The sequence below is a fragment of the Mirounga angustirostris genome, unplaced genomic scaffold, assembly GCF_029215605.1.
Source record: "Mirounga angustirostris isolate CCGP_5_RB_7025 unplaced genomic scaffold, mMirAng1.0.hap1 SCAF_14, whole genome shotgun sequence".
Lineage (NCBI taxonomy): Eukaryota > Metazoa > Chordata > Mammalia > Carnivora > Phocidae > Mirounga > Mirounga angustirostris.
In genome coordinates this window covers 1,864,205-1,889,485 of record NW_026991722.1, presented here as the reverse complement: position 1 = coordinate 1,889,485, position 25,281 = coordinate 1,864,205, and positions in this window count along the sequence as shown.

Sequence of the window (25,281 nt, the reverse complement as noted above, 5' to 3'; positions counted from 1 at the left end):
AGGGTGGGCGCTGAAGGGCAGGGAGGGCTGGGAGGTGTGCTGGCCAGAATTTGAGATGCTTGGGTGGCCGAGGCCACTGCAGACAACGGTGGTGCCCTGGGCAGGCCTGGGCCACCATCGCTGGGATGCTTTCTTTGGTTCGAAATGGAAGGTGACTGCATCCTCACCAAAAGTCTGTTTGGACATGGAAGCTTCCGTTCAGACTCCCTTTCCATGTTCTTATGTGGGTTATTCTCCTTCTGTTGCTCGCGCTGGTCTTCTACCAGAGAACTGCACAAACCAGGAGGGTATGATGGGTGGGTGCCGTCCTCCACAGAGTCTGCACCTCTGGATGCTGGAACACGCTTCCCACACCCGCCTCTCTCTGGGGTCACCTGCACCCCTCTGGGAGCCTGCACGGTGCCTGGTGGAGCATTTTGAAGGCGGGGCTTCTGCTCCTGATTTTTCTATCCCCACTGCATGACCTGAATGGGCATGTCATGCAGCTTTTTAAAAATAAAATAAAAATCCAGGGGCATCCAGGTCGCTCAGTCGGTTGCTCAGTCCATGCCGGGCATGGAGCCTACTTAAAAAAAAATTTTTTTTTAAATTAAAAAAACTTAAAAACTAACGAATTGGAAGACATCAAGGCCTAGCACAAAGTCTGGTAACTCTCCACACCTGATGCTTATTTTTAACAATTACTGACAGTCATCACACTCTTATGATGTCAGGAGACTGGACATCCTTCCCCACCCCATGCAAACTTATAGTGTGCTTGCCCTGCCCCCCAGTGCATAAACTCCACCTGCCAGTGTCCTCAGTCATCTGCACTGAAAGCCTTGCTCACCTCCTCAGAACACATGAGCACTTACTCCAACCAAATGACCGCAGAAACATGCTGAATGCAGGCCCACTCCCTGCCAGGTGACCATTTCTCTGGAGCATTGTAATGCTAACGATTTTGAATAGTAACACATTTTCCAAAAGAGCTATTAAAAGACAGTAATTTGTGCTTTTGGACACTACCAAGATCGACCCCCTCCCCCAGGGAAGCTCACTTGCGAAGGCTGGACTGGGAGCGGCGAAGGGCGGGCCGCCTGTGTTATGGGTGGCAACTCGCGTCACTGAGGCCCGAGCCCGCAGAGCTGTGGTCACCCTCCTTCACGTGCACGCACGTGGCAGGGCCCTGCTCTCCCGTGCGACACCCGCAGGGGCTGACGGTGAGGAAGCCCACGGTCTGCGGCGGGACCCCGGCCGCCCAGCCCCGTCCTCTGCAGCACAGAGCCACGTGTCCGATCACGACGGAAAACAGCTGAAAATAATAGAAAATTCAAGGTATATCCCGCTAGCTGTTGGCGGTCTATTTCCCTAAGCAAGGTTACATTCAATGACACATTAAACAGATTCAGTAAATGACTTTGTTATAATTAACGGCAAATGGAAAGTTGCAGGATTCCTTATAATTCACGACGTCCACTCGGACTTGACTGGGAAGATTTTTACTATATTCTCTGTGTGTGTGTGTCTGTGTGTGTCCTTGTGTGGATGTGGATGTGTGTTTGCCTGGGTTTGTTTGTGTGTCTGTGCTTGTCTGGGCCTGTGTGTCTCTGTGTGTGTGTGTCTCTACGTGTGTGTGGCTGTTTGTGTGTGTGTCCTTGTGTGTCTCTGCATGCATGAGTGTCTCTGTGTGTGAGACAGAGCTCTGAGCCTGAGTCCCACACCCATTGATCCGTCTCCCCTCCTGTGGTCTCAGACCCTTGCTTGTCCCTGTCCTGAGGCACCTGTCTCCACTCTGGTTTCCACGGGCTTACTTCATTACTGTAAATCATCCGGTACACAGTCAAACCTGATAAATTAAAGACCCCAAAATAAGAGCAGAGAAGTGGCTGGCTGGGTTCTTCCTTGTTGAATTACAATCAGCAAATAGATGAATAGATGACCCTTCATTGTTCCTATCATCAGAAAAAGGACTCTGACCACTCGGAGGATTTTTCGTTAATCAGTAATATCCATCGTAGCCTTTGTCTGGCCCGCCCGCGCACTGTCCTCTCCTCGGTGAGCGTGTTTATCGTGCTCTCCCGAAAGCCCAGAAGCCCACAGGTCAGAGAACAGGGTTTTGATGGATTATGGGATTGTAACTGTCCCTGCCGGTTGACAGCTTTTATTGGCTGGGAGGCTGAGCCTGTAAACCTTTATATAATTATTGTATTAAAGGCGCTGTGCCTCTCTGTTGCTGGCGCTTGTTCAGGGATCAATGGGAAGATAATTTCAAAAATGAATAGTAAGTATTGATCGTCCCGTGGTGGAGCCTTATCGAGGGCTGAGGCCGGCGACGGCAGATTATAACTTCAATGTCATTTATGACGATATGATACGTATTGTGGAGGAGCAATTTAAACAAAGGGCTGATTTAATTCACAGTGGATTTTTGTAGTGTGATGGGTAATAAATCACAATCTATGTAATTTTTAGAAATGAACACATGTTGGCAGTGGTTCAGGGCAGTCCCTGAGAGATCTGAGAATGACCGGGGAGGGGGCCAGCCGCCGAGAGCCCCTTCTGAATGATTGGGCTCTTCTTGATTCTGGCATTCACATGACCTTGGGGTCCTTGCTGGCAGCTGCTGGTTAATTTTCTTCACTGAGGACACAGTTTAACTTTCTATCTGTCTGCCAATTACCTGACATTTCCAACTTATCACCTCCTATTTTTTAAATGATTGGAGGCACATCCACATTTTGACATTTTTTTAAAGCAAGTATTCATTTTGTTTGCTGCTGTAGCATTCCTCTGTCACTCTGCTATAGGATCTCTTTTTTCTAAAAAAGAAAGAAAGAAAGAAAGAAAGAAATTAGCACCGGTTTACATAACCACATAAAGACAAAATCCAGCCATGTTTTGTTGCTGTTTCTCGCACGTCCTCGGCTGGGTGTCGGCGGCATCCAAACTCCCACCGTTAGCCCAGGGCGTGTGCCTGAGGACTCACAGGCAGCCGCTCCGGAAAATCATACTTACGAGCGCTGGTTTGAAGAGGATTTACTCCTTAAAAACAAACCATTGTAAAGTAAATCATTGAGGAATATTGGAACAACATGAACAGATTGATTAAGCCCTCTAAAAGTACAAAAATTGGAACACCCACCGGGAATTGCAAGTCGTTGATTTCTGTTGTTATAATACTAGTGACTTAGTTTACACCCGTCCCCCTCAGAGGAGGGGAATCTGGGTATTTCAAGGCTGTGGGCTGCAGATCCTGGGAAGGAATATTAAAGGAGTAGAAAGTGGAGATGGAATCCAGGCTGGGTGTGCAAGAGGCAAGAGCGCGCCTGCATCCACACTGCGGATGTGCATGGAGACCGCAGCGGGGCAAGCGCCCATCCGGCCGCGCCCTCGGCCCGGACTCTGCCCGTGCGTCGGTCCCCTTGGAGGACCCAGGGCACGAGGTCATGTATGCCCAGGGCCCACTTTTGTCGTAAATGACTCAGACCCCATGAACAAGGACATGCTCCTGGCGAAGGGTTTTCTCAGTTCCTCGATCTTCGGCGGTGGCCCCGGGAGCCTGGCCGGCGCCGCCCCGGAGAGCCGGCAACGGGAAGAGCTCGGATGCAGCACTACGTCTTCACTGTTCACCTCTTTATTCACAGCTTCGATCCCCTCTATTTTGTAAAGGTTGTAATGAAGCCCTAAACTTTCCCTTTTCACATCGGCTCACGGTGAAAAACCTGGTTTTATTTTACATCATTTAACGATACTGGTTTTATCATGGCTGTGAGTCTGCAAACTGTTTGTGCACGTCCACACGACGTTTCGTGCTTGCAGACACTATTCATCGCTCAGACAACCCCACACACGTCCTCTACCTGAGTCTTGCAAGGCTGCCTTCCCCCCTTTCCTCGTACCTCGCCGAGAGCCCTTGGCTGTCTCACCTTTCCTCACGGGCCTCCCGAATTTTATCAGACAAAGCATCACCTCCCCCCCCTCCCCCCCACTGCACCGAATCTCATGGAAGGACCTGGAGGGGTTCCCTGCAGTCTTCAGGATCACTTGTCCTTGTGCCTGTGATGCGTGGCTTCCGTCCCAGGTCTAACCGGGGCTGCGCCCGGCTCCTGGGGCACGAGGTCCCTGCCCTGGGGCCCTGCCATCCTGGGCCATGTGGCCGCCAGGCACTCCTTCCTGAGGACACCTGCAGCTCTCCCCTCTGAAGATACTTGCAGGGCAAGGCCATTCTCCCTGCACAATAAGCCTTGTGCCCTCCAGCTTTGATTTTTGACTTACACTATAGAGTTTGGCTCTTTATCATAAGAAACGTTGACATAAATTTACTTCGGCAGACGTTTATGGAGTCCTTGCAGCATGCTGGGCAGGATGCCGAATCGCAGAGCTGCAGAAGCAAGCCTCAGTCCGTCTTGGGGGAGCTGCCGTCGCAGCAGGTGGGAGGTGCGCCACGGCGGCCGGCCTGCCGCGGGCGCTTTGGCAGAAGCATGGCGCAAGTGCTGGTGCATGGGCCGGCCGGGCAGAGGCAGCTCGGGCTCTCGGAGAAGGGGGCGCACGATGGGCAGACGGAGGGACAGGCGTGTGGTCTGGGTGGGTGAAACGGTACGGAGCGTGGGGAGGGCAGCCACAGTCCAGGGCCGCGCCCAGGACGGCTGAGAACCACACCCACACCCACAAGCCAGGAAGCCGCGGGGATACCTTTTATGGACCGGGGTTCCTTTAATCCCGCGGTTTCTCTAGTCTGTTGTTCTGATGCATTATCCATTCAGTAGCTTTGTAAGCAATCATTTCGGGAAGTTATACCAATAAAATACTACAGTCTTTAAATTTTCCCCAATTTTAGGCCTCATTACCTCCCGTAATAAGGATACAGTTACATTTGTGGGCTGTACTGTACGTAAGAACCAAGGCACAGTTAATGAGGAGAGCGTCTTTGACTCACGACATTTCTCATGTTTTCTAGCGTTTCATTTCTAATAGTAATAGGAGTAGAAAGGTAACGAACTGACTTTTCAACCTGCATGCTGTAGTCCCTCTCTAAAACTAGAAATGTGAATGATGTGAAAAGACCCCGCTGTTGGATCTTCCGTAGGTGCGGTTCGTCCATCACCTGGGTGTCAGGATGTTCTTGGAAATCTTGTCCTGGAGAACACGTGGCCGGAACCTACGGGGCCTGGAGGCTCAGTGTGATTTCAACAATTATAATAACTAAATCTCAAAGCATGACCATAAGAAAGAACAGGCCTAACTGTTTGAAGTGACTTAGCTTGTTTTCATAATAATCATATTTGTATCATAGTTTATGGTTTTAAATGTTGCTTGCTCTTACCTAGTTATTTTATTATTGTCCCTACTATTAATAAAAGGACTTGTCCCCCTTTATTGGGCACTTAAATATAAACCAGCACTGGGAGCGATCTCACAGACCTCTCCACTGGGCCATCGTGACCGGCACTTTGCCGAAGACAAGACAAAACACATGCAGTTGGGCGGCCTGCCCGACTCCAAAGTTAGTGTTTCCAAAAAATTCAAAGCCTCCAAAGGCATTGTTTTTCCTCTAGGTGATTACAACCTAAGTGATTTTAGAGAAATAGGAATTTATCTGATCTTTTGAGGCCTTGAGCAAAGGAGATACCATTCTATCTCTCCGTGATCTACTCTGAAAATACCAGCGCTCCTGGTTGGGAAAAAGGACGACAAAGTTTTACCTTATGTTTGAATGAGTGGGTTAAATACAGACCCTCCGAAGTCCCATTCTGTGTTTCATTGGTCCCCCTGACTCATCACACAGAATAGTTTGCAGCCAAACTTAGCCCAAACTTCTGTCCTCCCGCCAGGTTCCGAGGCTGGACGTGCCCTGAGGCTGAGCCAACACACGCCGGCCCCTGAGAAGCTACTGACCTCAAGATGAGACGTTCCCGGAGCCCCGCCGCCCTCCTGCCAGCCCCACTCACCCCTTCCCCACGCCTGGCCCTCCCCAGCCCTCGTGCTCCTCCTTCCCAGAGAAACCCCCCGGCCTGACCCTAAGGTGCTTGGGGGTCCCCTAGCCAGGGCAGGACCCACCTGCCACGGCCCCTCGGTGCCCCGTTCCTTCGCCCCCTGCAGTCACCTCTCCAGATACAGTCTCTCCTTGCCAGGCTTGGACTGGTTTTTATTGGAAACACCGATCTTTATCAATAGAATAAATGCTGCTCAAATAATGCAACTTCCTTTAAGCGAGCTGCTTCCTCTGATGGCTGAGTGACCCCAATTCTGCCAGCATGGTGTCCACGTACACGGATGCCCCGACCCTCCCCTCCAAAGCGCCTACCAGGCATTAATTTAGTAGTTTGGGAAGATTTAGAAACAATTATTTTAAATGGAACAGATTTTACACATGGAAAGGTAATAAAGCAGGTGGCTTTGAAGCCCAATGCTAAAGCTCTACACCATTAAATAAGCTGCCGTACTGTGTTCTCTCTAACTGTTCACCAGGGCGGGTTTGGGGAACAATGAGGAGAGCAGACACTCTAACCCAGAGAACAGAGGCTGAATGCAAGTTATCAGACAAATGACACTGTCCAGCCACCACCTAAAACCGAAATGAAATGCCCTGCATATATGTGAGCATGCACGCGTGTGGTTCCTGCTCATTTGTGTTAGTGGAAGGGGTCAGAGATGCGGATAAATCAATGTATCCGACTATTCTAAAATAATTACTATTGATCTATGGAAGACTGGAATTCTTGCCTTTATATTTGAATATCGATATATATGACACCCCAGAAATCCAGAGTCTTTGAAGCAAAGTGATGATGACACCTTCTAAAAATACTGATCAGCAGCGTAGTTGTAAAACCCCTGGTTTCTGATTCCTCTCTCATCTCCTGTCTCTCCCCCACCCCGCAGAATGGACCACCTCCTAGAACGTGCTGGAACTTTATAGGTCATCTTTCTTGCTAGAAAAACAGGGCTCTTGGGGCGCCTGGGTGGCTCAGTTGGTTAAGCGACTGCCTTTGGCTCAGGTCATGATCCTGGAGTCCCGGGATCGAGTCCCACATCGGGCTCCCTGCTCGGCAGGGAGTCTGCTTCTCCCTCTGACCCTCCCCCCTCTCATGTGCTCTCTCTCATTCTCTCTGTCTCAAATAAATAAATAAAATCTTTAAAAAAAAAAAAAAGAAAAAAAAAGAAAAACAGGGCTCATTCAAACAGGGCAGTTTGAGGGGGGCTGTCCACACAGGTATTCCAGGGAGAGGCGTAGACAAGGGACAGCTCATCATGGGCTAACGGTAACAGGTGCAGTCTTCCTTCCAGATCTGTAAAGCCAAGTAAGGCAAGAACTCACAAGACCCGTACAGAGTGATGGAGAGGAGGTCAGCCTTCAGGGGCTGTGGTTTCAGTGAAGGGGCTCTGGTGCCTTGTTTCCCCCAGGAGGGAGCTGAGGAACAAGCACCCTGACTCTACCCTCCTCGCTCCCAGGGTCCCCATCTGCTGGGTCCCACTGAAGGACACATTTAGTGCACAGACGAAGCCCCTCCGCTCAGCCTGTCTGGGCAAGAGAGGTGGGGAAGAGCCAAGAATGACCCCGATCAACTGGGGAGAGGAAGGTGGCCAGGTAGGGATGACGCACAGGTAAATTGTAGGACTTCCATGAAATGAAGCAATGGCACGATCCCAAGATGTAAGGGCTTACAACAAAACAAAGGAGAGCTTCCTGTGTGCGCGTAACGTGATGCAAGGATGCCCAACTGCACGGTGAGCATACACACAAGGCTGACTGGTCACGTGAGAGATCGGGGACGTCTTCATGGAGAAGGTGGACTCTGGGGGGGGACAGAGCGGGTGTGCTTCCAACAGACATCAGTGGGACACTCACACCAGCTGAGGGTGCTAAAGAAACACCTGCTGAGTGACCGAAAGTAGGAAATTGTGTGGTTGGCGAGCTCATGGAAGGCCCATAGAGCCACATCTGTGGGCAAGAAAGGAGCCCCAAGTCTCCTTCCGACAGAAGGATGGCTGTCTCCCTTTAGGGACGAGGTAACAGGAGGGGTTCAGGGCGAGTGAAGCCGGAGGCACTAGTCCGAGGGACATAAGTGACAGAGGAAAGAAAAACTCCAGGTGAGGTGAAGCCCATGACCACTGGAGACCTTCCAGAAGAGAGCGCAGGGTTGGTGACCAATGGGACATGGACTTCAGGGAGGGGAGGGGGGCAGAAGTGGCAATGTTCTTATCGATGAGCCACTAACCAAAAGTAGGGGAGAGGAATTGGATGAGGAACGCTTTTGAGGGAAGTATGTGTGAGTTTCAAACTTTATTGCTTTTGTTTCTGATTATACAACAAACACACATTTTATGTGATCTGCAATATATAGCAAAGCACAAACAAGAAATTAAAAAATGACCATAAATGACCATAACCATAACTTCTAAGAGATAACCACTGGTTTTTACTATTTCTAATACATTCATTGGATATTAAATATTATGTATTTGTTTGTTGCACATATAATTTTCTATGTAGGAACTGCGTAACACAATATTTGATACCTAAAAGGTACCAAGTAACTTTTATTGTATAAATAAATTTCCTTTGCAGAAATGCAGATAATATATAAACTTAGATTATATATAAATTTAGATTATATATACAATATATGTTTTGCAAAGGCAATTTATCTATATGACCTAAATATATGTGAGATATATACTAAATTATTACCAAAAAATATCGTAAATTTTCCCCATGCCAGTTAATATTCTCCTATACATTCATTTAATACCCCATAATATTCTACAATAGGTGTTTACCATAATTTTTAAACATTCTTCCCTCTTGCAGATTTTAAATGATTTGTACTTGTCATCATTATAGATACAATAAATATTTTATGCAGGAGCCCTGGTGCATCTGTGGTGTTTCGCTCCGTGGAAATTGAAATCTGTGGACATGCTGAACTTCAGCGTAGCTGTGCAGACAGGATTGTCCAGCGGATGGTGAAAACTGTTGAAATACTAAAGCTGCATCTCCGGGCACCTGGGTGGCTCAGTCATTAGGTGTCTGCCTTCGGCTCAGGTCATGATCCCAGGGTCCTGGGATTGAGTCCCCCATCGGGCTCCCTGCTCCGCGGGAAGCCTGCTTCTCCCTCTCCCACTTCCCCTGCTTGTGTTCCCTCTCTGTGTGTCTCTCTCTGTCAAATAAATAAATAAAATCTTAAAAAAAAAAAAAAAGGAAAAAGCCTTTAAAAAAAATAAAGCTGCATCTGCTAGTCCTAGGCTCCCCATCGCTATCTTTCTTTTCTTGAAGAGAGTCCAGGGAAGCCCAGAGAACGGCTAGCTTCCAGATGGAGGTGTGTGGATAGAGAGGAATGGCAGGAGGCGTTGGAGAGTGCAGCTTGTCTTGGTGGAAGGAGCATGGGGAGCAGAGCAAGAGGAGAAGACGGTGTTTCTACGGGTGGCGGGAAAGCCACACACATGACAGGGCTTTATCTCCTCCCTGAAAACGTTGAACTGGTTTTGCTTCCTTCCCCTCTCGGGTCAAGGTCTGGGCTGGAAAGCCTGCTTCGGGGTGCAGGGCCGTGGGCACTGGTTGGAGCCAGAGCTGGGTGACCCCGCTCACCACGCAGGCGCAGGGTGGGGAGAGGTGACTCCAGGGTGGAACCAGAGCAGTGGCCGGGAAGGGCCACAGGAACAGAAGCCAAGGATCAAAGGCCATTTGATTAAGTATTTCCAGGCTTAGAGTATTTTTACCTGCAAGATAACCCCCCCCACACACACACACACAAGGCATTTTTAACACTTGTAGGTGCACTGATTTCCAAAATAGTGCTTCGGAGACAGTTGGGTCGCTGTGCTGTCCTGCCCGTTGATGGACAGTGCACGGACACTGCCTGAAAGCCCCCTCTCCCGTGGGCACCGCGGCGGACAAACAGGAGGCAGGGTCTTGGCAAGCGAGGTGGGCAAGACGCAAACTGGGGAAGTATGTTGAGAAGCTCCCACCGCACACCCGCTCACTTGTCTGCTTAAATCTCAAGTGAGGAGCGAGTTCACCGAAGCTCTAAAAACAGTATTTCCTGCTGCCAAGACTTGAAAGAGCTAATTGTGTTTTAAATAGTTCACCTTACAAAGAATTTTCTTTCTTTATGTGAAAAGGGCTGTGATTTATTAATTTTCCTTTCTATTATTTGCTATAGACTTTCTCTAGCATCTTCTTCATAAATCACCTCTCTATTGAAACGAATCCTGAAATCACGATGCAATTAGTGTAGATTGTGGGACATGCGTGAAATAAAACAAGCACATTTGAAATATCTCAGCAGCACCCTTTCAGGAGGCGACGTAAGGACCCGTCACCGAGGGCCCTGGGACGGCATCTCTCACCCTGGCAGACAATCCAACATGAAGGCTGACATACTGGGCAGCAGGCATTTCTGGGAGACGCTACAAAGAACTAAATTAGTAAAGGAAACTTAATTATCTTGCCTCCAGGCTTCCTCTGGTCAGTATCCCGATTGAACAGAGACAAAACTCAGCATTTTTATAAATGTACTGCTCCAGACTCAGAATGATTCTTTTCTTAACCATCTGTCGAGAAATGTCCCGGCCATTTTTCCCTTTTCTTTAGATTTTAGAAACAGTATCACACCACATTCATTAAGATATAAATATCCACACTCCTCCTTCTTTTAAAGCAGCCGATTTTGACTTTTTTTTTTCTCCTAACTTAAAAAACCAGGAACAAAGAAACTTTTTAAAGAAATAAATTACATAGTGTGGGCTCTAACTGACTTAGATACATATCAAAATACTGCCGAAGGCTCGGTGAAGCTGCCTGCCCGCTCTATTCCTCGCAAGCACACCCCACGTGTGTGTGTCCTAATGTAGACAGGAGAGAACATTTCTCAGGCCGAGGGTATAAATCGTATGTATCGAGGGACAGAAAATGGGATTAAAGTCATTTCTGGAAAACATACATTCGTGACAAAAGATATTTAAAGAGGAGGAAGCTCCTTTTCTTTGAGATTATAAATCTTCTATTTTATAGTATTTTCAAATTGTCTTAAACCTCACTTACATGGGAAGGGAAGAAATCCAACAAAATTTACCTTTCACTACTGTTGGTTCTGTTTTCCCCCGACATCTTTGCTCAACTTTGAACTAAAGTTGGTAGAATCTGAGATTTTTAACAATGTTACTTATAACCTGGAGAAAAGCAAAGTCAATTTGTTGGGAAATTATCTGTAGCAGACTCTTTTTTTCCACTTAATTTGGGCCATGTATTCACGGTAATCAGTGGATGCAGGCAGATCGGGGGTAATTTTCTGTAGGAAGGGTCTGTGGTGAGCAGTGGGGGCCCGGGGGATGGTCAGGAAGGAGCCAGGGAACTCGGTCCAGGCTCGGAAACGTCGGGGACTCTGTTTTTGCCGGTTGTCCTATGAGTTGTGGAAGCAGGATGGCATGCTTTCATTCCCTTGCCATTCCAGGTTTTTCACTATTAGTCAAATGTATGATTTTCAGTTCTTCAGTTACAACGGACCCCATGACAAACAGTATGAAAAGAGCCAGTGACGATGGGGTCTGGTGAGGAGAGCAAGCCAGGGCTTGGAGAACATGTCGACCTCTTAATTAGCCAGCCTAATGATGGAAGGGCGGTGATATGGATTGATGAATTGATTACTTAAGAAGAAAGTATTAGTTTCAATGGTTGGAAGAATGTTTATTAGGAAGAGTACTACTGATCTCCTTCGTCTTTTCTTTTTAAGCTTGATGTGGCTTCTGAAATCTGATAATTCACTTGTATGTCATATATCTGAGACAGTAGTTGTACTCCGAAAATCATGATATGCCTCGAGGCAAAAAAAAAAAATCATGACTGTGAAAATCGAAACAGTAAAAAATACAGCAAAGAATTTTTTACTAGTACGTGTACAGTGGATGGCTTTGTGCAGAGCTCTGTGCAGAGCACAGGTTTGGTATCATGAACGTCACGCATAGACAGGTGGATCCACACCCTTGTTGCAGTTTTGCAAATGTATTATCTACCTGACTCGCTGCCCTGTTAGCGTCCGTGTATGTATTACTGTATATTTCATGCACAAATCACACGAGCGCACAGACACATATGCCAATCCCAAATGCAGCTTGGTTGGTCTTCAAATGTAGTATTTATCTGTCTGCAGACCTAACTATGTGCTTGCCATATCATTACTAGCTCAGGGGGAATCATTCAAACCAATGCAATTTACTCAATATTGGTCAGTTTGACTCCTGACCCTGGTCCCCCAGCAGCGTATCCTTGGCAACCTCGCCGTGTGTAAAGTCAGGATGTGCTCATTGGTCTCATCTGTGACAGCTTGCTAAAGGCTGCTCAACATAGCCTGGGCTTTTCACAGAAAATTAGAAATCCAATAATATACTATATTCTGATCAGATTGGTATTTACACCAGGAAAGCCGCAGTCGTGGGGCTGCCTTCCAGACACTGCGGTGGGAGACACAGAACCTTTGGTTAGTTTCTTGCCTATATCATGCAAGGGGGGTTATTTCCTTTGTTTTATTTTGGGGGGAGGGGAAGGATTTAGAAAATGTCTTATCACCTGTTTGTGAGATCAGGGCATCAGAAATGTACAAACTGATCTGAATATTGGCAGAATGAATCAGGAAATTTCATGGAAAATACCTCTCAGAAAATATAGGATGTTTTCATTTTTGTATTTTAAACAAGCATAATTACAGAGAAGGCAGGCGATATGTATGTGTATAACTAAGAAAGTGCAAAAGTGGGCAATCTATAAATGCAGGATGGAATGCCTGGACTGACAAAAAATTCTGAAAATACCATTTCTATAGAGGCTTTTGTTGCAAATAACAACTCCAACTCATTGTGGTCCGTCTGTAGCTGTAACACATTTCCTAGCAAACCGTGGGGAGGTTAGAGGTGGTGAATTACTGTAGAATGAATACTTTGACTTGAGCTACAGAGAATGACTCATTGTCTCACACATATCCCCCAAATTTCATGCAGGAGAGACATCACTTGGCTGCCATTGAAACATTATTTTCATTTTATGCTTTATTTCCTTTTTTTAAGATTTAGAAATAGCGATGTTCATTTTCCTATAAGACAAACGAGCACTGAGGACTATCTCTAGAGTCCTGATGAAAAAAAGTAACACATCCTCCCACGTTCAAGAGCAGAACATGGCTCCCAGACAGTGGTCTGTCCCAGGGAAAAAGTTCAGAAGTAAGGAGAGAAACCCAGCAGAGGACAGACAGAGGGAGGGAGGGAGGTGGGCTCTTCTCAAAGTGCCAACTGCACCTTCATACGCGGATTCTCCAGTGAAAAGGATTCTAAACTCTCCACAAAGGGAGGAAATGTGTCCCTGTCCCAGAGCAGCACGGATGATGACCAGAAGGATGCCGTGATGGAAAGACCCTCATGTCAAAGAATGTGATTTGAGGGAATTCGTCTTGTGTTTAGAAAATCTAGTTGCTATTTAATTGTTGTGAACCCTACCATTTTGATTCTCTGCTGAGGGGCCGAGGCTTGCATGAATTTGACCAGCGTGCACACCTTTTGGTTATGCCCAACAGACGTAAAATGTCAGAACTATGAAGTCAGGAGATCCTCACGTGGCCAAATCATGAACATTTAAATGTGGCCCCAGATCGGAACGCTGACTTTTACTTTCGTCATTCTCACTTCTTTTTTTAAGATTTTATTTATTTATTTATTTGAGAGAACGAGAATAAGAGACAGAGAGAGAGAGCACATGAGACGGGGGAGGGTCAGAGGGAGAAGCAGACTCCCTGCTGAGCAAGGAGCCCGATGCGGGGCTTGATCCCAGGACCCTGGGATCACGACCTGAGCCAAAGGCAGTCGCTTAACCAACTGAGCCATGCAGGCGCCCTCGTCATTCTCACTTCTGATGCTTCGCGTGTCTGTGCTCTGCTCCGTCTTGTCCCGTCATCCTGCCCCACTTCTAGCAACACAAAATGAAGAATGGAGTGTGCATACTCCGAATGCAGCATGTTTCCCTGGAGACTCTCCGGCCAGCCAGCGAGGGAGGCTCACCCTGGTGCAGGGTCTGGCTGCACCTTCGGGGGTCTCTGCCCGTGGGTTCTATAGTCCCCCTCACTCTGCCCCACTCCTCCCCCAGCCCACAGCTGCCACCTCAGCCTGGGACATCATCCCCAGCCCTGTCCCCTGGTCCCCTGTCTTTTCTCAGCTCTGCTCAGGAGGCACATCTTCGGGAAGTCAGCCCTGACTCCTGAGCTTAACAACCCTCTCCCCTCACTCTCCATAATGTGCTTCCTGTTGACCTTGTGGCACCAACATTGTGCTTTTTCTTTCTAAGATACCTGACCGAGATCCTGTGCACCTGTCTTCTCACGACGGAATAGACCATTGGGTCCCCCAACCGGTTGAATGATACCCAGAAACCACTATGACAGAGGACAGAAGAGGCTGTCAGGCAAATGCTCCATGCATCCCATTTTCATTCCTCCTCTTGTCCTTCTCTATCTCCCCCAGTGCAGTTTCCACTCCGGCGTAGTTTCTGTTTTGGAAGAACTGCACCTTGACGGACACACGGCCACGATGCTACTCAGAGCGGCGCTCTGGCCCGCGTTGTCTGCCTTCATGTTCGTTGTTGAAGGCGTTGTGCTCTGCATTTCTGAGCTCAACCTCTTGAGCTGGAATGAGATCGCACGGGGGGTTTGGACGGGGTGGGGCGGGGCCCCCTGGCTTCCCCTCGCTCAGGGAGGGGCCACGGTCAGGAAGGCTGGTCCTGGGAGGGGCAGTGGTTGTGCCAGACTTTCTACCAACACCTACCTACCCCCGGGCCAGGTGGGGACTAGTGTGTCCATCAGGGACTTAAACCACTTTACGAACACGGTCATTACTTGTTTTATGATGAAAATAAAGTGTATATGTAACTTACATGATATATACAATATGATATGATATGTAAATTTTATGATACATATATCACATAAAATGAGAACTTTTCAAACAAAAATGGCTTCCCATGTGTAAATAGTACATTATGCTCCTGTTTCCTTAGGAGAACTGTTTTTCCAGCCATATTTTATTACTGTTATCAGGATTCAGTAAGAAAACAAGTAGATTTTGGAGTTTCTACTTTAAAGAAGGCCATGGGAGTTACAGTGAAGAAAGCATGCCTCTTGCCCTCGAGTTGCTGATATTTTTACTATAAATAATTTTACTTTTCCATTACTTTATTTTATCCATTACTCTCACATGAAAACATCTCACAAAAAAAATCTCTAAAAAACCTTATGTTGTTCATAAATTTCCGTGGTTGAAACAAATTTCACAGTTATCAAATACATGTTTTTGGCATGATCGAATTGCTTTGAAAACTGAGCCTTTTAACTAAGGGTACAGGAAGTGACAGGTGTCCTGTTTTAGCCTCCCTACAAAGCAGTCACCAAAAAAACAACAAAATTACACATTATCCATAAAATTTCAGAAATTATCTGTAAAATCAAACATGTGTGGATCATATACAAATCCCTACACATATAAAACTTGCTCGTAGAGGGTGCACAATCCATTTATTTACAAAGGAAAATGGCCCCAGCCCTCAACCCTCCCCTAGACTTGCTATCACCACTGTGTCCCTGGTTATGGAACCATGACTACCTCGGTGAGAGCTAAGTCACTGGAACACAAGTGGTAGAATTTGTAGTCTGTTACATCAGGGAAGGACTTTATAAATCTTTTGGTGCTGTTGTGGGCATGAAGACTTTTGGTATGCGACCTCTGATGCAAGCATTGATCAGAACTTTCAATTTCAGGCAGTAAAAACAAGGCTGTGCTCTGGCTCTCCATTAGTTCCAACTTCTTCCTTAAAACGGGTCAGAACTGCACGTTTTCCCGGCTGGAGCCATGCCTTTCTACCATCACACTTAGGAGACAGGTATTCCCATTTGACATGCTGATTCATTTTTAAACGACAGTAACAGAAATCACGAGAACATTTAAAACTTGGAGAGAAAAGCAGGGCATAGAAAAGGACTAAACCTGAAGCACTTGCAGACAGAGAGATTTTATTGTGGAATGAAGACACAGATGATGCATCTTCATTCCAGACCTAGTTCATATATAAATTAGAGACCCTGCAGTAAGGAGGCTGCTCCCTAGCTTCACAGGAGCTCCACGAACCAGCATGTTACTTATACTTTGTGATTCATATATGAACCTACCTAAGTATCTGAAGATGATACCTAGCTTATTCCAGAATCTCTGCATGTGTGTGTGTGTGTGGGGGGGGGGGTTCAATGTATCTTCTTGATAACCTTATCCAGCACTAGGTTAGGAGATATTTCTTTAGGTATTAATAACAAGAGCCTCCTACGGTTTGCTCAGTGCATAATCTCTTTACAGCCCTGTTCCTTAAAATCTTAGTTATTAAAAAAAAAGAAAGAAATTCTTGATCCTTTCCCATGTGTTCAAATTAACTAAAAGCATTGTGTATTCAACTTTTATAAATTATTAAATATTTTTATTTTATCCAGTAGATTTCTAGAACTCTGATCTAAGAAATGTTCAAATTTATGTTTTTATATAGCTGGACTTGGTGAGTTATTTGTTTCACGATCTAAATTAATTTTTTTCATTGATGACCAAATTAAATGTAATGGTCATTGGGATAATATAACCCATCATTGTATTATGTATTTTAATACAGAATGTTAGGATAGAAATTCTATAGCTATTAGACACATTTTGTGTGTATTTATGACTGGACAGAGTTTAAATTAATTGGATCTTTTATAAATCATTCTAAAACCAGATGCATGTGTATAGATACATAATTTTTGTTACACAGAGTTGGAAGCAAGCTTGAAAACCTACGACGACAATATTTTTGCATTGTTTCAGCTAAGAAGAAATACCAACAGGGTGCTGGCTCAGTTGATTCTTTGTTCAGTACTGTCCAAATGAATTCACAATAAAATAAGATTGCCTTTAACAATTCTAACTTGTCTAAGGAGATTGAACTGGGGAGATTACCTTTTCATCACGCATGCACATTCTCTCTGTCGGCCACCCAGACACACACACAAAAACAAACTTGTAATGAGCGAGCACTTTGTCAAGCGTTCTCTCCATCCTTCACTAAACGACAGAAAATTGCTCCTTGCCGGATTGTCAATGCCGCCTGACCTCCCAGAGCCCATTTGTTTTACATGTGAGCACCCAATATTGCAGGGATTTGCAGATTTTAAGTGACAAATTGTGCCCAAGTTTGCGTTGCTCTCAGAGTTGTATTTTGTCTGGTTCATGTGGGTTTGGTTTTGCATGGTTTTTAGTGAGGGGCGGCCGTCCACGAGAGAAGACTCATGCTTGTGGTGTCCAGCAGGTTCTGCGGACTCTATAGCACTGTTTCCCTGTGGCATCTTTTTCCTCTTGAAAAGTGTATTTAAAAGGCTCTTCGGAAAAAAAAAAAAAAAAAGCTCTTTGCCCCCCAAACAATCTCCATGCAAGGTGTAATATATGTGGCTAGTTTAGACTAAAAGCACAAACAAAATGGGAAATGTGTTCTTTCATGGCATTCCTTCTGTTCTTCATTAAATCTTATTGAATTTGTCATCTTTTTTAATTGCACTTCCTGGTAATGGTGCTGAAAGGATTTTTTTTTTAATGAGTTAAAAACTTAACAATTTGACCCCCTCTCAGAGAACAAGTCTTCTGGAGCTTTCCAGACAAGGGGGAACTTAGAAATAACAGCAACAGTGTAGCCCTGTCAGGACAACACTTGGATGTGCAGGGTGAGAATCAATGTGGGTTATTGAGCTTTGCTCCTGCAGAACATGGAGGGGATAATGTATGGGCCGGGGCTCATGTGAACACTCATTATTTATTCATACCAAAAGATTAACCACACGACGTAATTGTTGAAATTCTATCACAAAGGTGGATGAATGGGCGCAACTTCCAGTTGACTTGGGGATCTACGTGGAGAGAAGATGATAGCTTTCAATAAAGACATAGCGGGGCTCATTGCAACATTTACTTAGGTTCTGAATCTCCACCCAAACAAATGGAGACGATTTTCAGGACTGAGCCTGCAGGGGACCCAGCCCTTTAACGCCATTTACATAGCAGAGAATCATTAATTTCTAATTCACCTATTATTCACTCCCTTTAGTACGCCGTGTCGATGTCTGGGCCAGTGAAATAAATGTGGTTTCCACATGGCTTCAGCGACCTACCATTTTGTGATTTTTGGGGGGGGGGGGGGAGGGTGGGGGAGGTTGCTTTTTTGACCTTAACAGACTACTTTCTATGTAGAGCAAGCTTAAGGCTCTTGTTTAGATATGATTTATGATGCTACATTAACCCTTCATTGACCTAGAAATGCCCTAATATTAAAACAGTTTGACACATAGAAAATCAAAAGCCCTTTTATTGAAAGTGCTATTGTCCGCATCCTAAGTTTCTCCAACGTGATGCCAGAGCCACGCCATCCATTTCCTACTGCTATCGAGCACTGTATTGAAAACCTAATGGACAGAATCCTTTGTCATTTCTGTCCCAGTGACCAGCAAATAGCTCAGAGAATGTCTCTGCCAGCATATCACTTCAGGCATTTCTAAATGACACGTTCAAGAGAACACGTTAGCGTCTCGGGAAGAAAGCCTTCCCGGGGGTTGTGGGGATGAGGCCTGGGGGCCTCCCTGTCTACTCCCGTGCGTGAGGCTTGGTGCTTCTTCCTTCTTGCCATAGAGCTCACGGAAATGGCGGGCCAGCCGGAGACACCCTACAAAGTACGTGGCTGGCTTCTGCACACACAGTCTTTGGAACCTGTGCGGGAATATTTTTAGAAACCAACGTGATTTTTTTCCCCTTTTACTTTTTAAATGAGGACATAAATCCACATATTTCAATAACTCTGACACTTTTATAGAAATCTCATGTTTGCTTAGAATGGATTTTTGATGAATGCCTTACTAACAGAACACCCTACAGGACCGTCTCTGTAAGGAACAGTACAGAGAGGAGGCATCTTCGGAAGAGATGTCTTCATAAAACCATGGCATCATCACACTGTCCATATGGGCATTCAAATAGAGAGGGAGAAGGAGACATATATTTTATGAATGTGCACATATAAAAAAATGAAACTCATATGTGAGCAAGCAGAAACAACACTACCTCAGGTGCTGGTGTCCAGAGACGGGGCAACCATGATGCTCGGGAATGAACTCTTCAGGCGGCACTGGACTCCGATCACAGCTGTCAGAATCTGACCATTGCATCTGGCCGAGACTTGCCAAGCCTGAGCCCTGATGGTCACACCAGCTTCTGCCGTCTGGGTGGCCGGCATGTCCCCAACTTTGCCTTCATGACCAAGTGCTTCTATAATGTCCCTTCGCATCCATAAACATCATTAAAGGTCTTCTGGACTTGAGTGGAAAAAGACCTTTCTTCGCCATCTGTGCCCCGGGCCCCATGCCTTCGGCACTCACCCTCCGCTTTGTCTGCTGGTGTTACCATGACCTTCATTTGCCAGTTTTCTGGTCAACAAAGCAGAAGTCATTTTAGTGCCTTTAATACATGAGAACATCTACCAACTTTAGAGTAATTACTATCTCTTGGGAGAAAGGGTGGGATTTCTGGTGGGATAGGACTTCAGTAGATCTGTGGCAATTTCCTTCATGTGAAAACTGAAGTGAATGTGCAAAGTGTGTATTTGTTGATGGCTAGTACTCACTTAGTAGGATCCAGTATGAGCCTCCCTGTTCTTAAAATATTAAAGTGACCTTTGATTCCTAAGCCTCCCTCCTTTCCCTGGCCCGCTCTGCACCCAGACCCTCAGAAAAGGCTGAGTGCTGCCCAGCAGGGGCCAGGGTCAAAGTGGAATTTTAACTGAACGTATTTGATAGATACATGGGAACTACTGTATTATTGTCTTTCCTTTTCTGTTGGCCTACATTTTCCCACAGTGGTAAGAACAGATTTTAAATTTCAAAAGGGGAGTCTTAGATTTTCAAGTCAACTTTCAAATGCAACAAAGCACCCCAGCGCACACATCAGTGATGACGCGGGGTCCATACACCTGTCCCAGCACGTGGAGCCCCTGTGCTTCCTGTCATCTCGCGCAGGGAGCCCTGCATCCTTTACGGGGGCCACCGACACAAGCAGCCCACGGCAGCTTGCGTACCCTGTGGGCATATTCCTGGAGCCAGCCCTTGTGAGTAATTCCACCCGGGCCCAGGGCTGGGGCCACATGGCTCCTGGAAGCAGTGAGACCCAGGGCATTCAAGGTTTACTAACGCCTTTCCTGTGTGGTTCAGGTCCCAGCCACGGAGACTTTCTGTGGCAGAGAGCAAGCCTTCCCCGTGTGCAGCCTTGGGTGGTAGAATGCACCCCGAGATGTAGTCATGGGCAAGTTTCTCCCAACACGGTGGGTGGGAGGCAGACGGGCTCTGTGCCGAGCAAGAAGTAAGGAGGGAAGGAGGGACCATCCCTGTGGCCAGGGGCACCCACTTGGAACAAATCATGTACACACAGAAGATCAGTAGGTTTAATGAACATTAAATAAACACTTGACTGAAAACATGCTGTCAATAGGTCAAAGTCCAGAGGATAACACAACATCGTAAGATAAAAAGACTGGGTTAGATGAGAAGTCTGCGTAAAGGCGACGCTCCCCCAAGAGCCTGAGCCGCCAGAGGTGAGCTGTGCGTGGCTGGCCCGCAACCTCTCCTCCCACCAATGGGGCAGATACAGGCCCCCTTGTATCTGCTTGGTCAGGTATAATATGCAAATGTTCAGGGTGAAAGAGCACTTTAATTCCTCAGGCATGAAATTTAAAATTGAATCCTGTCAAATCATAGGAACTCAAGTGTAATTCTTATTGTGTAGATGACAGCGAGCTAATTAGTAATACTGGAGAGAGGTGCCCTTCACCTCTGGGGTCACAAGGCGGTGTACTACCCCTTGTTTATTAGCTTAACACAAAGGGTCATTATGGTAATCCCACCTCCGTGGGCTTTTCCCTTCTGTCCCTCTTCCTCTCTTCCTTTTTCTCTTTTTTTTTCTTTTTCTTTTGTCTCACTTTGATTCTGGTTAAATAAAGCTTTGTGAATAAATGTCTATGAAATATTTTTCAATTATAATATAGCTTCAGGTTCTGCAATCTTTTAATTCATATTTATAATGTCTTTGAAAGTATTTGCACATGAAAATTACCAAGATGGCACTTCACAAAATCCCATAGATAGCTCTGCTCTTGCCTCCTGTTCGGAAGAGAGACAGAGAGACAGAGAGACAGAGACAGAGACAGAGACAGAACGAGAACAGGATGAAACCCATTCTTAATTCCCTAGTTATTGTTTCCGTTCAAAAATGAGAGTCTCCAAGTATAATTACTTCTCTGTATATCTTCTGGCTGAACATTATTTTTTTTTCTGTACTATACTAAACTGCCTTAGCTATTTTATAAAAGCTAAGTATTTCACTAAGCTCTTGCAATATTGAGAGAATCTATATTCTCCGAATTTGAAAACATGTCAGCCCACCTAAATTACATATTGATCAGGTTTAATTGCATGCCACCCATCAGTATTAGGTTTGAAAATTCATAAAAGAGAAATAATGTACTCTTTGTGGATGATTACTTCTGGGGCATTTAAATGAATTCCATCACTTAACCTGGGCCGCGACAGATTATTGAGTCTTGCCACCCAGCCATTCAAAGACCGACGCAGTAGAACAGCTGCTCACCAACTACCAGAGAACAGCAGAGTGCAAACAATATAAATTTATATAGATTTTCTTTTAAGGAAAATAGCAAAGTAAAACATTAAAAGTAAACATTCATTTTTCAATCGCTTCCTGAATCACCCTCCTCATCGTCTCCTTATAGAAGCATTCATTTTTAATTCTTTTTGGATCTCAGGCATTCTTTTATTTTAAGTAGTAATTCACATCCTAATTAATATATGGTAATCAAAGAGATAAGCAAAGATAAATGATTCGCAGCTTGGTTTTATTTGTTAAGGTTAATTTTTGCACAAGTGCATGAAAGGATTTTAATGCTGATTCTTTAGTGGACAAACCATTTGATTTCCTTAAAAAAAATACTCCAAAGTTTTGTATTGTCCGTGGTAAATGCTCTTTAAAAGCTGTCTTCTCATGAAGGTCACATTGGCTAAGAAAATGAGTTCATCATTAGTTTCCAGGACGTTCTTTACATTTAGAAATTATGTTTGTTGGTATTGGTTGTGTTTTGAGAAATTGTGCTTATGTATGTTTTTCTTTACAGATTATCAATACAAAGTAAAAAGAACCAGTTAAAATCATTGGGCTTACTTGGATAATAGTTTAAGAGCTACATTTTATTTAGACACTTTGAGGTAATAAATATCTGTGAGCATAATTAACTGTCTTTATCTAGGGCTAGTCCTGGAGATGCTGCTTTAGGACCTTCTGCATTGTCTCGCTTCAATGCTAACGGTCAGTTTTTCCTTGAGAGTTATTTGGGTCTGTGAGGTATGCTAACAGGATTTGTTTTTAAATAGTGGTTTATTATATGGAGACACTGAACAGATGCATCACTTTGTCTCATGCTTGGCACAAACAAAGCTTCGTGTTTTATTCTTTATGAAGCAAAGGTAATGCTGTGTAAATGAACTCTCTTGACAAGTCTGACTTCATTGTTTATTTGGCTGAAATTACAGTTGTGGTGGGCAGAAAGTAATGGTCCACAGCGGCCAAGGGGCACAGTTATATCTTGAGTCTTCACTTAGGTCACAACTGCATCAGGATCCTCTAGGAGAATCAACTATCAAATCTAAGACAACTTGGAACACAATAAATACCTTAAAATATTGGTGCTTCTACCTCTTGGTCAAAGGCAAACACCAGTTCTCTCAGCCTGTATTTACCCTCACGTTGCATGAATACTGTGTTCATATGGGAGTAGATATGGGTGTGTGTTATTGTTTTGTGATATTCTTCAGGAGAAAATGAGGGGATGAGAGGGAAAGATATCACAATCGGCAATTCCCCTGTAGGAGACATTTTCCTATGCTTTCCATGCACAGAGGTAGGCTGACCACGCAATCAGATAAACCAAATTTACTAAAATTTCACCAACTTTTTATGAAAAAACAATGATTTTACTAATCTGTTACTTACCAATTACTTATGTTGTAATAGAACAAATCTAAGTTGTCCACCTTTTTCCAAGTCTCTATGAAAAAGTAGGGAAGAGTTTATAGGCAGGGAAAATTCGAACTTTCTCTAGAAAACTTAAAATCCTTCCCTGATGGATTGTCATTATGAGTCAAGGAAGAATTGATTTTACTTTTGGCTATCGAAGAGCAGAGCACAAAATGAAGTGTCCATAGAAAGAAATTGTCTTAGAGCATAATCATGAGGGATGGGGAGTAGAGCGAGAGGACATTCTCTTAATAATGAGGAGAAGGAGCTTGAAATGTGCAAAATAAAATTGACTCAAAGAACTGAGAGAGAACAGGTTAACACTTAAATAAATTAGGCTGTATATAAATGATACTAAAATAAAATAAAAATATGATGAGGGACCTGGAGTGTTCCTCAAATTGTTCATACCCTGGAAAAGGAGGTTATAAATGAAACAGCACCTGCTGCTCATGGAGTTGAATCTGATTTGAAATATGAGTCCATACAGCTTAAGGCTGTGCCAGGAAGCCACCAGAATGTTGTTGTGGCAGACATAGCTAAGGAGGTGATGGTGTGATGGTGGTGATGGTGGTGGTTGGTGGTGGAGGAAGTAGTCATGGTTGTGGTGGTGGTTGTGATGGTGGTGTTGGTGGGTGGTTGTGATGGTGGTGTTGGTGGTGGTGGTGTTGGTGGTGATGGTGGTTGTGATGGTGGTGTTGGTGGTTGTGATGGTGGTGTTGGTGGTGGTGGTAGTGATGGTGGTGTTGGTGGTGATGGTGGTAGTGATGGTGGTGTTGGTGGTGGTGGTGGTTGTGATGGTGGTGTTGTTGGTGGTGGTGGTTGTGATGGTGGTGGTGGTGGTGGTGGTTGTGATGGTGGTGTTGTTGGTGATGGTGGTTGTGATGGTGTTGTTGGTGATGGTGGTAGTGATGGTGGTGTTGGTGGTGATGGTGGTTGTGATGGTGGTGTTGGTGGTGGTGGTGGTTGTGATGGTGGTGTTGGTGGTGGTGGTTGTGATGGTGGTGTTGGTGGTGGTGGTTGTGATGGTGGTGTTGGTGGTGATGGTGGTAGTGATGGTGGTGTTGGTGGTGATGGTGGTTGTGATGGTGGTGTTGGTGGTGATGGTGGTTGTGATGGTGGTGTTGGTGGTGATGGTGGTAGTGATGGTGGTGTTGGTGGTGATGGTGGTTGTGATGGTGGTGTTGTTGGTGGTGGTGGTTGTGATGGTGGTGTTGTTGGTGATGGTGGTAGTGATGGAGGTGTTGGTGGTGATGGTAATGGTGTTTGATGGTGGTAGTAATGGTGGTGATGGTCGTGTTGGTGTTCATGGTCATGGTGGTGATGTTGATGGTGGAGGTGATGGTGGTAACGGTGCTCTTGGTGGTAGAGGTGATAATAGTAATGGGAATCATAGTGGACATGGTGATTATGAATGGATTCTTAAGAAGCAGAAATGAGAAGAAGCATACAGAACTGACACAGAGAACCTTACAGAGAAAGTCTTCGGTATAGATGGGACAACCAACTTGAAAAAGAATCTATTGGGGCACCTGGGTGGCTCAGTCGTTAAGCATCTGCCTTTGGCTCAGGTCATGATCCCAGAGTCCTGGGATCGAGCCCCACATTGGGCTCCCTGCTCGGCGGGGAGCCTGCTTCTCCCTCTCCCACTCCCTCTGCTTGTGTTCCCTCTCTCCCTGTCTCTCTCTGTCAAATAAATAAATAAAATCTTTAAAAAAAAAAAGAAAAAGAATCTGTTGGTAGAATCTTGAGTCTTAAAATAGCTTCTAACTGTTTGGCATACTATACACTTCAGAAAATTAATAATCATCCCAATTGGGAATATAACATAAAGGAATGTCAAAAGCATGTGCTTTGACCCAAGAAAACAAGTTCAAGACCTGGCTTTTATTAAATGTGTGAGCCTTGTCAAGTTACTTACAACTCTGTGTTCCTCATTTGTAACCACAGTCTTAATGCTTGGCCAAGTTTATCATTTGGGCTAAAAAAGGATAATATATATAAATCACATAGCCTAATGTTGATGCATATTATGCACTTAATAAATATTTCCTTTCTTAACTATCTACTGAGATGTTTATAAAATGTATCACAGACACTAGATTTTGGGATGTATTACAGAAATAATGA